At 38.5% G+C, this 14,435-nt stretch overlaps 1 protein-coding gene across 6 annotated transcripts in view; it reads right to left on the bottom strand.

Moving 5' to 3' along the window:
- pparaa (peroxisome proliferator-activated receptor alpha a) overlaps positions 1 to 14,435 on the bottom strand; it is a 62,305-nt gene that overhangs the window by 25,052 nt on the left and 22,818 nt on the right. For 5 of the 6 annotated variants that reach the window (XM_066669340.1, XM_066669345.1, XM_066669344.1 and 2 more), the window contains exon 5: positions 2,180 to 2,252. The exons of the other annotated variant lie outside the window; for it this stretch is intronic. The gene's annotated coding sequence lies outside the window, so the exon portion shown is untranslated. The remainder of the gene's footprint in view (positions 1 to 2,179; positions 2,253 to 14,435) is intronic. 6 annotated transcript variants of the gene reach the window in all.

Raw genomic sequence — 14,435 nt, 5'->3', positions numbered from 1 at the left:
TGTTAACAAAATATGACTTCTGCTGCCACCTGCTGATACTGGGCAATAGGCTGAAGCAAAGATAATGCAGCCCTCAACCGTTATCTTTATGGGTCGATATAACTGCGAAGGTTTAATTAAATTTTATGCATGTAAATATTATTGAATTTAAGATAATGTACTGTAAGTTAATATTGCTAGAAGATTTTAATTAAGATATGGTATTATCCAGAATAAGATCAAGGATTAATTAAGATTTTTTCACACTTGATTCATGGATTATGCAGGTTGAAATTAAAGCCATAATCATTCTCACAAATAAATAAATAAATGTAATTAAAATGTAAGTAAAGAGACACTGCACTTTGTTTGCACTCTATCTGTTAGAACAAACTGCAGTGCCATAGCAACAAGGTTGCCACGAGCCTGTCACGTGTCGTCACTTCCGGATTGGCCCTCTGTCTCTCCACTGGTGTGTGCCAGTCTCTGTGAGCCCACCTGGATGACTGCCAGTGCCCATAAATTCTGCAGCAGTAAAAAGGCTGGTCAGCCTGCAGCCATGTAGCTGTTCACTTAACATGGGCTATTAGCTGTCTGAGGCCATGACTATATTTTATTTACAGTGCTAACAGCTCCAGGGAAAGCAGTGGACAGGAATGTACTGCATGGCAGCAAAGCAGAGCTAGAGATTGGCCATATCATGTTCTCATTATGGTCAAAATAGGAAATCCTTTTGTGTATTTTGACACAAAAACCAGTCACACTTCACACAGACCTCATGAATATATTTCATATAAGAAAAAGAACTAAAAGCAGACAAAACACTTGCTCATATCTTTATTAATGATCTGTATTTACACACTGAAAAACATAACATAAACCAGAAAATTAAAGTTTCTTCAACATCTAAAAAAAATTTGAAACTCTCTATGTATTATTTCTTATTCATGTACTGGACTGGCTTGGTGCCATCTTGCAGTTGGTATCTTGTGTTGTATTGCTGCCCTTCAGGGAAGGCAGTAGGTTGTATAGTTATCTCCTGATGGGGCAAAATCACGACCCTGAAACCACACAACCTACTACCTCACCCTGTACGAACATCACAGAGAGGCTTCACCAATATACGGTGAAGCACATGATGAGCAAACACCAACAAAACCTAAAAAAGGGTTGCTTGGAGTTGCTAACTCTCCCCAAAGTACCCAAAAGACACCAGACAAAAATCACTGCAGGATGATAAAATTAGTTCAGTTTCCTATTTCACCTGTAAGACAAATTGTATTTTACATTTAAAAAAATATATAAATAATTTTAAAATATCTATGAAATATAGATTATATAGAAATAGGAATATGCAGGAAATGGTATGTAACGTTTACATCACGTGGAAATGTTCTTCACAACAGGTCATCACATTTGACATTTACAGAAAAAAGGTCTTTAAAAACCATCAAAAAAATTATTTTTAAAAATCTATTTTAACTACTAGCATGTTACTTAGTTCTTTGGGTTAAAGTCCTTTACTGGTCAAGGTTCTCTTGATGGATGACATTACGGCCACTTCAGGAAAGACAGTAAGTTGTATAGTTATCTCACAGCAAGGGCTTAACCCTAAAACTATACAACCTACTACCTCACCCCAAAGGACAGTGACTCTCTGCAGAGCGATGACACTCCTTCAACTTCAAGCACATATGCAGTGACAGAGGAATCTGTGTCTGGTTCAATCTGAATATTACATGGATGGTATATTGCATAACAGACATGTAAACTGCATTTATGTATCATGATACATTAATCAACCAGAATGTGCAAGGGTAGAGATTATGCATTGAACATGAAATGTTAAAACGTTAACCTTCAGTATCATGTGTGCTTGTTTCTGGCAAAAACAAATACTTTTAGATATTGTCAAAGGTAAAATAATGTTGCCTGCAATCTAATGCAGTGTAAAGAACACTACCAGTGTACTTTTAAAAGTTATTCTATTTAACACCAAAATAATTCAATTGAATTATGATGAAATTTAAGGTTAAATTCATACAATGAGCAAAATGCAGATTAAATACTATCAGTCACAGACATGACATTCCTGGTACCAAATCTTTTTAACAATTAAATGTGAAACCAAATTACTATAACAATTTTTTGAAAAATGTCTATATATTTTGCATTCTGTAATCTTGCTTTAAAATACCACCTCAATTCAGAGCTCCTCTTCATCAAGGGCACGATTGTGTGTATAAAAATATAATCACTTCTTGGTGGACCATCTGTGAGAGAGAGAGAGAGAGAGAGAGAGAGAGAGAGAGAGAGAGAGAGAGAGAGAGAGAGAGAAAGAGAGAGGAATGTAAACGTATTTATTTACATGTAGTACAGTCAACACGGTAGTGACACTCCTTTTCTCTCACTCTTTTTGGCTGCACTGCACAGTGTGATGTTTCTTGAGCTTTCATTATTAATAGCATGCTTGTTTACAGTTCTGCTTAGTGAGCCTAAAGGAGGATCGTATAGCACCTCTGTCCTTCAGAGTAGCCAAGTGGGCCTCATGCTACTGCCCCACATATTCCACTGTGCTGTAGCCAGGTTGAGGGGACCACCAAGAGCTTACATGCGTGGAGCCTGCAGGTGAACTGCAGAAATGAATGGCGTGTATGTTTGTCTGTGTATGAGTAATAGCCAAGCTGGTGTTAGGTCTGTGGTGAGGGTAAGGAGGTAGCCGTGAGGGTGCGTATGAGTGAGAGTGTGGGCTACATTGTGGTTTACCTCAGGCGGAGGGGGAGGCACACACACGCAGCTTAGTCATACTACCGCAGGCCCCACGAGAGACAAGTGTGTTACCACAGCACTGACTCACTCTCTCTCTCTCTCTCTCTCTCTCTCTCTCTCTCACACACACACACACACACACACACACATCATAAATACAAAAATAGACACTTAAATACACCTACTACTACATAAACATCCCACCACTAACCAATTACCACTGAACAGTTATTAAAAAATTGTGAAAATGAAATATTTAATAAACAGGCCACAGTGTGCAAAATACATAAGAATATAGTATAAATATTATGAATGTATACATATACATGTATATGATATTTAAAATGAGACACTCATTAGGCCTGTCACTAGGGGTAAGCTGTGATTTTGCCCAATGTCTCTTGTCACAAAAAAGTTTTTGTGTTTCTTTTTCCTTTTTAATAAAACAGACCAAGATAAGAGGTTCACAAATATCCGTTACTGACTATTTTCCCTAGGCCTGCGTGATATCTAAAAATAATTTAATCAATTTAAATAAGCATGTTTCCAATAACACAGCCTCCTGCAGCTTAGACCAAAACTTTATGTGCCCTTTAGCTTACATGTTCATGACTTTTTCTTTTCTGTAAACGGCATGCACAAATTCAACTTGCTTGTGAGGAAATTCCATACTACTAAATAGATGAAAACATCTTCTATTTTTTTTGGGCAATCTGAATCTTTTTGGTTGATATATATAACTTCGATATACATATAAGAACATATTTTTAGAATTGTACATTCAGCTCGTGCATCTCTGAAGTCATCAAATCGACGGATTAGCCATTTCATTCCTAGCTGTCAATACTCACTTCAAACAGCGCTGTCTCAAATAAGCAAGTATTGCCCACTGCAGGTTTCTAAAAGTGTTACAGTGAGTAAGAAGATGCTTTTAAAATAATTCACATTGTGTTTGTTGCAACCTGAAACAACCAACTATGATTGGATGAAATAACTGTCAGGCCTCCCCTTCATTAGCCATTTGATCTCGTTCTGTTTCTCATACTCACATACACACTTAAAACTACCTGTGGCTTTTTAATGGAAAAGCAGTCAGGAATAGGAGCAGCCTTTTCTGAATCATCCACTATAAATGTATGCAGACACCTGTTCAGTGAAGGGCATTAAAAAAATCAACCACCTCTACAATAAAGCAGCAAAATTAACAACATCCCCCAAGTCAAATCATCCATCCACATCAAACTGCAGTGGGAGTAATTATACGGTCCCTTCAGTGTCCTTGAAAGACCTGGTAGAGTAAGAGGAGTTAAATGCAGCGCTGAGCTCCACTCCCTCTGGATACAGCCACAGCCAGTGTGTCTAACAATGTTTGGCATTGCAGGAGCTGTTTGTGTTGTACTTTTAATAGACTGAGAGATAAATGTGAAGCCTCCTTTTATCCCACATAGGGCCTGCTCCTCCCACCCCGTCCACACCCGCAGAACTGTAACCTTAGATGGCACGGCTGTGCTATGCCATGACCTCCAATGAGCCAGACGCTGGGCTGGCACACATCACATGTGTCTGGGTCATTCATGGTAATTCAGCCAGTTTCAATATAGGTTCTCTCTCTCTCTCCCTGTCTGTCTCTCACTCAGACAGAAAGAGAAGGTAGGAAATAATGATAAATATACAGCAGATAAATTCACAGCACACACAGGAGATAGCTGTAGCCTGTGATTTCCCTCAGTGTTTTCATTTGTGTCATGCAAATCCTATACATTAACAATGTGGTCATTGTGTACACATCTGAATTAGATGTATGTATCATTGTCTTTCCTGAATACGTCGTTCATATGACCGTATGGAGCCTGGTGGAGATGGAGCCAGTGTGGAGCAATTAGTATACAGTAGGTGGCGCTCTCCTCATAAGGCTGAAGACCCTTGCTCTTTGCAGTGAGTGTTCCGTGACAATAGGTCTTTTATGCAGAACAGGCAGACTCACCGCAGCGCCCTCGAGTACCGTTTCCCTTAATCCCCATTTGACCTTTGGGTACTGGAGTAACTTTCACTTTTTCTGATTCCTCTTGCAGCAAAGAACCCGGCCACAGTGACATCTTTTAATGAGAAGTTATTCATTTGTTGGTGTGTAAAACACTGCAGATGGAGGGCAATGCAAACTGCGCAAATATGCAGACAATTAATCTATTTCAATAATATGTCCATTCACATAGTCATCAAAAATAAAAATGAAGCTGTCCTCTTTGCCTGAGGACAAAAGATCCTTCAGTAATGACTGATATAATGAACACTTAACATACCTAACCACAGATTAGCATGATAAGCTGGCATGAGATAATGCCACCAAAAAAAGAATGAGACCGACCTGCACCCTGGACCTAACAAACTAAAAATAAATAAAAATTAAATAAAATATGTGAATGGTAAAAAATGTTACAAACTTAAACATATACATGCACATTCATAAATACATAAATACACAAAGTTGTTATTCAGAATATATGATCTAAATTAGTAATCAGAAAGTTTAGAAATCAATAATTAATTTATTATTATTATGATTATGATTATTATTATTATCTGCTGAAGTTCCTCACAGAGGATGAAATTGCGTTGTTGACTGACTACTCTTGAGAAGTTCTGTTTAGTCATAGAGCTTAAAAAAAGAAGTGCAAAAATGTTACTGGAGCTTGTCATGATAAATGTCACAACATGGTTAAAACAATTAACCATTACTTTGTTCCACTCTGTTCCATCTGTCTTGTGTCAGTCTTGATAAATACAAGCCACAGCCACTTCAGACGACCCGCAAGTGTCTCTGTAGCATTTCCAGTGCTTATGATGCAAGTTCACCACTAGCTCTGGATTTAAATGCTCAGTAACAAAAGCTAACCCCATGAGCTCCAAAATGGCATAATTAATGCAGAAATTAACACAGAAATAACCAAATTAGCATCTTGTGTAAAAGAATTTAAAATTTAGGCTTTAGGCGATTTAGGCTTAATACATAATGAATTCACAAAATATTCACTAATGGCATCTGGATAACACTGCCAGTATAAGTAGCACAAACTAAAATAATTAAATTATTCTATATATTTCAAAATCAGCATCATAGTAATATAAATAATAGTTTACATCTATTTTTTAAATTTCATACTCACCAAATGCACCAATTCACCCTGATCCTGAAGGACTTGTATTTTGATATGTCACCGGAATGGTTTTCACAAAATAAGTTGTTCACCGAATTATGCAAACTCAACATTCAAGTTTTTCATTGTGATTTTACGCCAACATTTAGTGCCACTTTTTTGATTTTTACATCCACAAAATGTGTTAATATTCAGTTAATGTGTAAAATAAAGTAAGAATAATAAAAAGTGAAGGGCAGAAATATTATAAATACAACTGTAATGTGATAACAATTAAAATGTACAGATATAAAATTTACTTTTCTGAATGAAAAAATGGTCATTTTGATGAATGTGAAAAGGAAAAAACCAAGCAGTTCAATTCAACCGATTTTCTATTCTTCATAAAATGTACACATTCCATGTATTCACACAGACACATGCTAATGTGCACACGCGAACACACACACACACACACACACACACACACACACACACACACACACACACACACACACACACACACACACAAACACATGCATACACACATTTACACAAAGAATCTTTAAGAAAAGTATAAAATGAAAGAATTTGTCATTTGTGCCAATTACAAAGAGTAAACATATTTTAAGTTTAACTTTAAATCCACAGAAAATTAAGTTTGAAAACAGAATATTTTCATCTTTTCTTTCGTGATTTCTTTTTTAAATATCGGACCAGTGTAAATGTATGTGTGAACGAGCAAATTAAAATGCACACTATGCCCCCCCCACCTGCCGCCACCAAAAAAAGAAGAAAAAACTAAATGATAAATTAAAAAAAATAAAAGTGTGAACAATTCAACATTTTTGATACAATTGTTGCTTCACCACAATCACACACTCTCTCAATGTCTCTAATACACACACACACACTCACACACACACACACACACACACACACACACACACACACACACACATAGTTTAAATACTTTGAAAATAAACAATCTGTTAGATTTTCCCACAAGCCACAGTGACTACAGGTCTTTTGTTCTAAATTTCATTCTGTTCTTTCTCACTTTGCAGCTTTACTCTCACAAAAAATTAATATCAAGCAGTGAATCAAACACATACGCATACACGAATTTGGCAAACATGCACATTCATGCATAGGAAAACCTTTGTCTATGGCTAAAAGTTTAAGGGAAAACATGCAATTGTTATTTGTCAAACTTTTATTCAAACCTTCAATTTTAACTGACTAACTTCTATAAATTAAGCACCACTATTAATCAAAATGCACATTTATTTTCCCTCAGACTTGAGGTTTCAATCTTAAGCTTAGGATTACTGTGGTAAAACTGTCCTGCATAAAGCATGTTAAGACAATAGGGCATAAATGATTATACATATTTAAAATTGGTCTCTAAAGATGCTATTTTGTCCTAAAAATCAATCAACCTTACTTAAGGCATTAGCTTTGTGAATTTTCAGTAAGTTTCACTGACAAGCAAAAACATTTTCAAACTTTACATAAACCAATAGAAATATGTGAAAGGGATCACAGTGAATATCCCCATTTAATGCATTTCATACAAATACAATTATAGATACTTTTACTAAAATATCCTGAAATATTTCAGATTCTGATAAAAAGAAGGAAAAACATCAACTGATAAAAAGAAAATCGGATCTGGACTTGAAACAAAAATATTATTTCAGTAGGACATATGCAGTATCATTTGACATTACTAACTACATAAATATGCTTCAGCATTTCAGGTGTAACTGAATTTCACAAGCAATTTCAACAGCTTTAAAATTCCAAACACCCAACATACAGAGGCTTTGAATACAAGAGACATATTCAGTCTAGACTGTGTGTGTATGAGTGTCTTTAGGAAGAAGGGGGGTCTAGACCCCTCAGTCTCATGCACACACACGCACATTAAAGGCGTGGGAACTCCATTCAGGACTGATTTAGAGTTCCATTGTGGGGCACATGGCAGCAAGTGTGTCTAGGTGTGAGCGAGAGTGTGTGAGCATGTACGTGACAGTGAGGAAGTATGTTTGGCTCCACACACACATACACACAGCACCCTTTAGCATGTTTGTGAACACATTATAAAATTCATCCTTAAAACCTTGGTGTCTAAAATAGGCATGCGTACATTTCGACAAAAGGTCCTGAAGGTTTGTCCTGTTGTTTAGTATTATTATTATTATTATTATTATTATTATTATATCAGCTAAAACAGAACATCGTAAAGATCATTTTTTGTTCACCCTAACATTATTCTTAAAAATCATATCAAATATCATAATTACAAATTAGCAAGAGTTAATTTTAACCTCAAGCTGTACCAACTCCCCACCACCCTCCCCTTTTAGATCATGCCACCTGCTCCATGCTTACACCATACTCCATCTTTGGGATGCTTCATTCACTACACAAAAAACGGGTAGACTGAAGGAGGATCACTGCCAACTCAAAATGCCACTTCTCTGAGAAAAAAAAGAGAGAAAAAAAGCTTGTCTAGCACTAAATGGCCTACCATAAACCATTTCAGGTGAAAAAAGGCCTGCTTTATTACTTGCCCATAAATTATCCCTGAACTGCATATATAAGCATGTTGACAAGTTTATATATAATAACATTACATATCAAATCTGGATTATTTGCAAATAAATCAAATCATCCAGTTAATTCATAAGATTTCAAAACTTTGTGTGTGTGTGTGTGTGTGTGTGTGCGTATATGCACACACCCGGGGGAACGCATGTATGTGTGTGTGTGTGTGTGTGTGATTGAGTGTGTGTGTGTGTGTGTGTGTGTGTGTGTGTGTGTGTGATTGAGTGTGTGTGTGCGTGTGTGTGTGCTTGCACGTGTGTATATACCACATCTGTTTGTGCTTGTCTGTAATGCTATGCTCATCATATCTGCTATTATTCTTACTACTGAATCAACTTTTAAAACTACTATATTATACATAGATCTCACACGCTTTTTGTATTTTTTTTTCTACGCGATAAAAAATGGCTATGGTCAGGTGGCAGTGCTGAATAATTATAAATGAAAAAAAAAAATTTTAAATTCCACCCAATTATGCACATTACATGCAAATCAGTGTAATTCTACATGACATCGTAGATATTTAAATAAATAGTGAATAACATTTTTTAAACATGAGCCTCTGTAACTCAGTAAATGTTAATAAGTCTTGCCCTAATATTTTTGGAATGCAGTATTTAAAAAATATGTTTTATGAGTGGCTAAGAGTTTCTGACAAACATCGTTATAATTTTAGATATACAATAAAGAAAAAAAATCAGTCAATTACACATTATTACTCTTCTATTATGTAATACTAAGAAAGCACACTGGCAAAACGTAACTCTGTGGTATAATTATGTTATAACGCACACATTAACAATGAAAATATTTGTGCATTATATAGATTATTATGCGTCAGTGTATTGACTGTGGACACAGCGAATATATTAAACAAAAGATGGTGTCCAAAAAAATCACGTTCGTGTTCTAGATTATTTGGTAATGAAAAACAACAGGCTCAACACATTTAAAACACAATAAGCCAGGAAATAGGCAGCGTGCAAGGTGTTCTATTAAGTAAATCCTGTACACATGGTGACCTTATGAAACAAGAGGTACGCCTACTAAAAATGTGGTCGTAGCAGAGTTTGGCCTAGTCTCAATGATGCATACAATCTCTGGAGGCTCATTTAAAAAGGATTCCCTTCCCTTATTTTAAGTAATCTAAATCCAGACAACCCTGCAGGATCGTTTGAAAAGCACACAATAAAATCTCACAAGTTTCTCATTCTAAACAGTCAAATAGCTAAGAATATAGTACTGTTTTAAAAAAGACCTTGCGGTCTGCATCATTTTCATAGCATCAAATTTGAATTTTATTTGCCTCGTTCCTCTCAGTGTTTGCTTTTTTACTTTGAAAATTAAAACAAAATAAAAACTGCTAAAGCCAAGATGGTCAAATACAAGCGTAAACGTAATTTCAAAAGCATCCTCAAATGAGCATATGTAGAAACGCATTTGAATTAAGCCCAAATCTGTGATCAATAAAACATAAAATACATTTAATGAAGATAGCATGCACAAATGTCAGAAAAAAACATGTAGATAAATAACTTACCACACAAAGGAGGAAAACAGGAGCAGATAGATGCATTCCAGAGTGCTAGTGCTGCTAAAGGCCTGTGTAGAGGAAGAGAGAGGCAGAGCAAGAACGAGAGAGAGCACTGAGCTCTTCAGAGCCAACGTGAGGACTGGAGAAGGCAGGCCAGAGTGGGCCGAACCAGTCCCTCTACCCCAGCTGCAGCCCCCTAGCACTGGGACACATGCCTGTCCCCCACCGCTGGCCTGGGACAAGCAGGCTTCTACCACAATAGGAGGCCATGAGATTTGCCTGGGAGGCGCGTGTGTCGGCCCGTCTGGCAGTTAACAAGTCTTTGAATGAGGAATGTTAGCAAACAGACAAATAGAATGTCCGCTGCATGCTAATGATCCAGCCAGTCCGCACACAGCATTGGCCCAGGCCTATGAATAATTCAGCAGACTGAAAACTGAGCCCCCTCCCTCTTTGTACCACCCCCCCACCACCCCCATTCACACCCCCCGGCGCCTGAAATGCCTTCAGTGGACGCAGAGAACGCGAGGGAGAGAGAGAGAGCCGGGAAAACAAAGCAAAAAGTACTCCAAATCTCAGCTCGTTCGCTTGCTGGCTTACTTCTTCACCAATTGCATGCTGACGGTCCACTTTTACATCCAGCTGAATAAACACACAGTCGAATATGCACACAGGCAAGCGTGCATGGTCGCTACAAATCTGCTCTTTCGTTTCAACATGCAACATATTTCTTTCTTTCGATGGAGGCATCTCTCACTCATTGCCTTTTTATGTCTTTTGTTTGGAATTGGCACCTGTCCCAGAAAAAGCTCCACCATTGCACCGCCCTCCTGCTCTCCTTTCAGAGAGAGAGAGAGAGAGAGAGAGAGGAGAGAGAGAGAGAGAGAGAGAGAGAGAGAGAGAGAGAGAAAGAGAGGAGTGTGAAAGAAGCACTGTATGTGTGCGCATGAGGAAAGGGAGGGCAAAAGAGAACGTGAGAGAGAAAGACAGGGAGGGAGGGAGAAACAGACAGAGAGAGAGAGAGAGAGAGAGAGAGAGAGAGAGAGAGAGAGAGTGAGAGAGGGCGGTGCTTCAGCAATAGAGCTATTGGCACTTCCCACTTCCCTACTCTGAGACATGCAACAAGCTGGAAGACCACAGCCATTTTCAAACCTCAACACTACAAACGACCGTCCGAGAAAAACCCAAGAAACAGCCACAAACACCTGCATCTCAGATCTAAACAAGACATAGTTGAGAGACTAAAATCAAGTCATGCACAAAACATTTTGTATCAGGAGAACAGTAGCACAAAGGCAAGTAACTGTACCTACGGAATTAAAGGAACAAACAACATAGTTCGCCACAGCCATTAAAAAAATGTTAGAGATGAATAATCAAAGGATGAAAAAAAGGAGAGTAACTTCTGGTAGGACGGGAGAAACTAGTCTTAGTGCCTGGTTGGAGGCAGAGGGTTAAAATCCAGAGAGTAGTAAAAAAAACCCTCCTTCTCCTGGCACAGGCTGACTAAAGGGGAGGACCTTACAGTAGAAATAGCAGCAGACGCGTTTTTCTCTTTTTTATCTGCACGCTCTCTCTTTCTCTTTCTCTACCCATTCTACTACTCGCATGCAGCCAAGTCTGGAGGAGTGAGAGAGAAATAAGATATACAGACAGGGAAATATGGTACAGAAAAGGAAGAAAGACAGCAAAAGAAGAAGAGAAGTGAACAAGATCATGATGATGAAATAAGGAAGCATGGAGAGACCACAAGTAAAGTAGTGCCCCCCCCAATCATGTTCTTCACCATAGCCAGCACGAGAGAAAGACGGACAGCATGAGGAGGGAGTGTGAGGGAGGGTAAAAGGGTGGAGAAAAGTGTGACACAGTCTTCAGTTTTCCCAAGGACTCCTTACACACAGACATAGGCACTTACTAGGCTAACTATTTGCATACCGTTTGCCCTTGCACCCACAATGTGTGCCTGTGAAATTTGAAATTGTTTCTGGTGTACACACTTATATTATTACAAATGAATGAGAACTAATCATTGATATAAAAAAGGCGTATAAAAAAAGCCAGTACCACAATTTTTTCGACAGAGATGGTTGAGTCCATGGCAACTCTACAAGAGGGAAAAAAGCTAGAGGGAAAATAAAATAGCTATCCACTGAAACTAGCTAGTCTCAAATATTAGAGATGGTGCCAGGATGATGTCAAATAGCTTTTTCTGTTTGTGCTCATGTCCCTGAGGAACTTAATGGTCAGTCAGTCTGTCTCTAACACCCCACAGCCCCCTCACACATCATACAGCCACCAGTCAGAAGCTGATACAAGCACTGCTATGCAAGAGGTGAAACAGCTGCTGTGATTTTAAGGGAGAACTCTTCTGCAGTGACGCCGCACAATCACACAAGAGCTGCAGCCACCACAGCTAAGGCTCAGCCTACCTAATGCTCTGCCCAAGGTTGAGAAGTGAGCCTCACAGTGGAAGAGAAGGAGGGGTTTATGTTGTTGCTTTATTAACTCGATCCTGTTCTCGACTATGATGGTTTTCATTCTTTTCATGGTTCTGAGTCGCATTTTAAACAGAATGCTTGGATGCACTGCTTTTCTCCGTCTTCCAAGTTTTATAAAGTAACAGTGCTGTGAAGGAGCATTAATATTCTCCAGAATCCCCCATGCATCCCCCATTTTGTGTTGTAAAACGCAAGTGCGCATGTGCAAGCACACGCACTAGCACACAAACAATCTAATGCTCTCTCCATTGACTCTCTATAAAGCTCAGTGTAGGAGTATCAAAGAACTACTGACCTATCGAAATTTACCTTATTACATAAATGCAGTAAACACGGGTATGTTTCTTGATATTTAAATTTCTTTCACTTTTTTGTTTAGGTTCTGAATTACAATGTTATGAAAAAACCCAACTATATATGGCACAGAATACAACATATAATAGTTTCCTGAAAAAAACAAAGAAAACGTAGTACTTCTTTCTATCCCTAGGGAATCAACAGCGAGAGCAAGGAGTGGGTCCGAGAAAAAGGGAGAAGGAAAGAGGGGGAGCACTGCACATGCCCTGAACAGGATAGATGGAGCTGTCTGTGTTACAGTACACAGAGAGATCTGCTGTTTTTAATGCTTCACAATGTTTATTTGATGGTGCTACATTTGTCGTGACAAAAGCCTGCGCCACGTCCACCTTGCGTGGCCACACTAAGGGTGCTGCTACTGCTCAACGGACTCTCTCACTCTCACAAACGCACACACATACACACACAAACACACACAGAGACATAGACACACACACACAAAATCTCACACAAGCACATGCACACACTCACTCTCTAACACGGAGGAGGGACAGAGAGAGCTGCCAGTCCGCCCAGGCTCTCTCTACTGCCTCATCTTGGGACTCCGCTCCCAGCTTTCTCCACTCGTTCTTTGCTGCTGGCACTGACCACTCATTCCAGAAACACACACATACATACACACATGAGTAGTCGGCACAAACCGCACACACCACACCTTCGACATCAAATCTGAGTTGCACAATGCCATGTCAAACCCATGAAGGGGTAAAAAAACAAAACAATGTAAGCACTTCTCTCCTTTTTTTATTCTAATTTTCAAACAACAAAAGCAGACAGTGCACTTATTTTGGCAGGGGCTAAAAAACGCCCCGACGTCACATCGCGCCATGCCTCTTGACCAATCGCAAAATGGCGAAAAGAGTTAGGCACGTTTCACACATGCAACAGCTGATTCTCTTGCAGGCATTACAATGTGCAAAGGAAAACAGCTACAAATTGTTAATTCGCAATATAAGGCACCAGCAATAGTGGGAGCAATGAAACTATGCTCATCTGCTACTTGTTTACTATTTAACCTGCATCTGAAGGAGCGAGGGTTTGGCTTGTGTGTTGTGTCGTAAACTGCATTAAAGTTCACTCCGGGATACAATTTTGGTTTGGGGTTGGCTGCCAACTCCCAAACACTATGCTGCTCTATAAGGCCTATCGTTCATAAGACCAATGGACTGGGAGCTCTACTGATCAAATGCCAATCATAACAAACTCTTTATGATGCTTTTCACTAGCATCATAGGGCATAGGGCACAACCAAGATCATTTGTAAAAATCCTCTTGCAATTTTTGTGCTGAGAGGTAAAGCATACCCAATTACACCTTAACTACCACAACTGGCTTTCCCAAATATATTTTTTAAGATCTTAATTGTAAACTAATATTAATGAGCAGCTCTGTAGAAAAATCCTGATAATTAGCATTCAATGTATTTAGTAACTGCAAAAGTATTACATATGCATGTTTCATAATTGGCATTAAGGGTACACTGCTATTCTTATGTCCAATTGTTCAGTTGAAAATAATCAGTCAAATACTATGGCTATAACAACACTTTAC

This window comes from Hoplias malabaricus, chromosome 4, assembly GCF_029633855.1.
Source record: "Hoplias malabaricus isolate fHopMal1 chromosome 4, fHopMal1.hap1, whole genome shotgun sequence".
Taxonomy (NCBI): domain Eukaryota; kingdom Metazoa; phylum Chordata; class Actinopteri; order Characiformes; family Erythrinidae; genus Hoplias; species Hoplias malabaricus.
The sequence above is the reverse complement of the archived record's forward strand: the minus strand, read 5'-3'. Positions and strand labels throughout refer to the sequence as shown.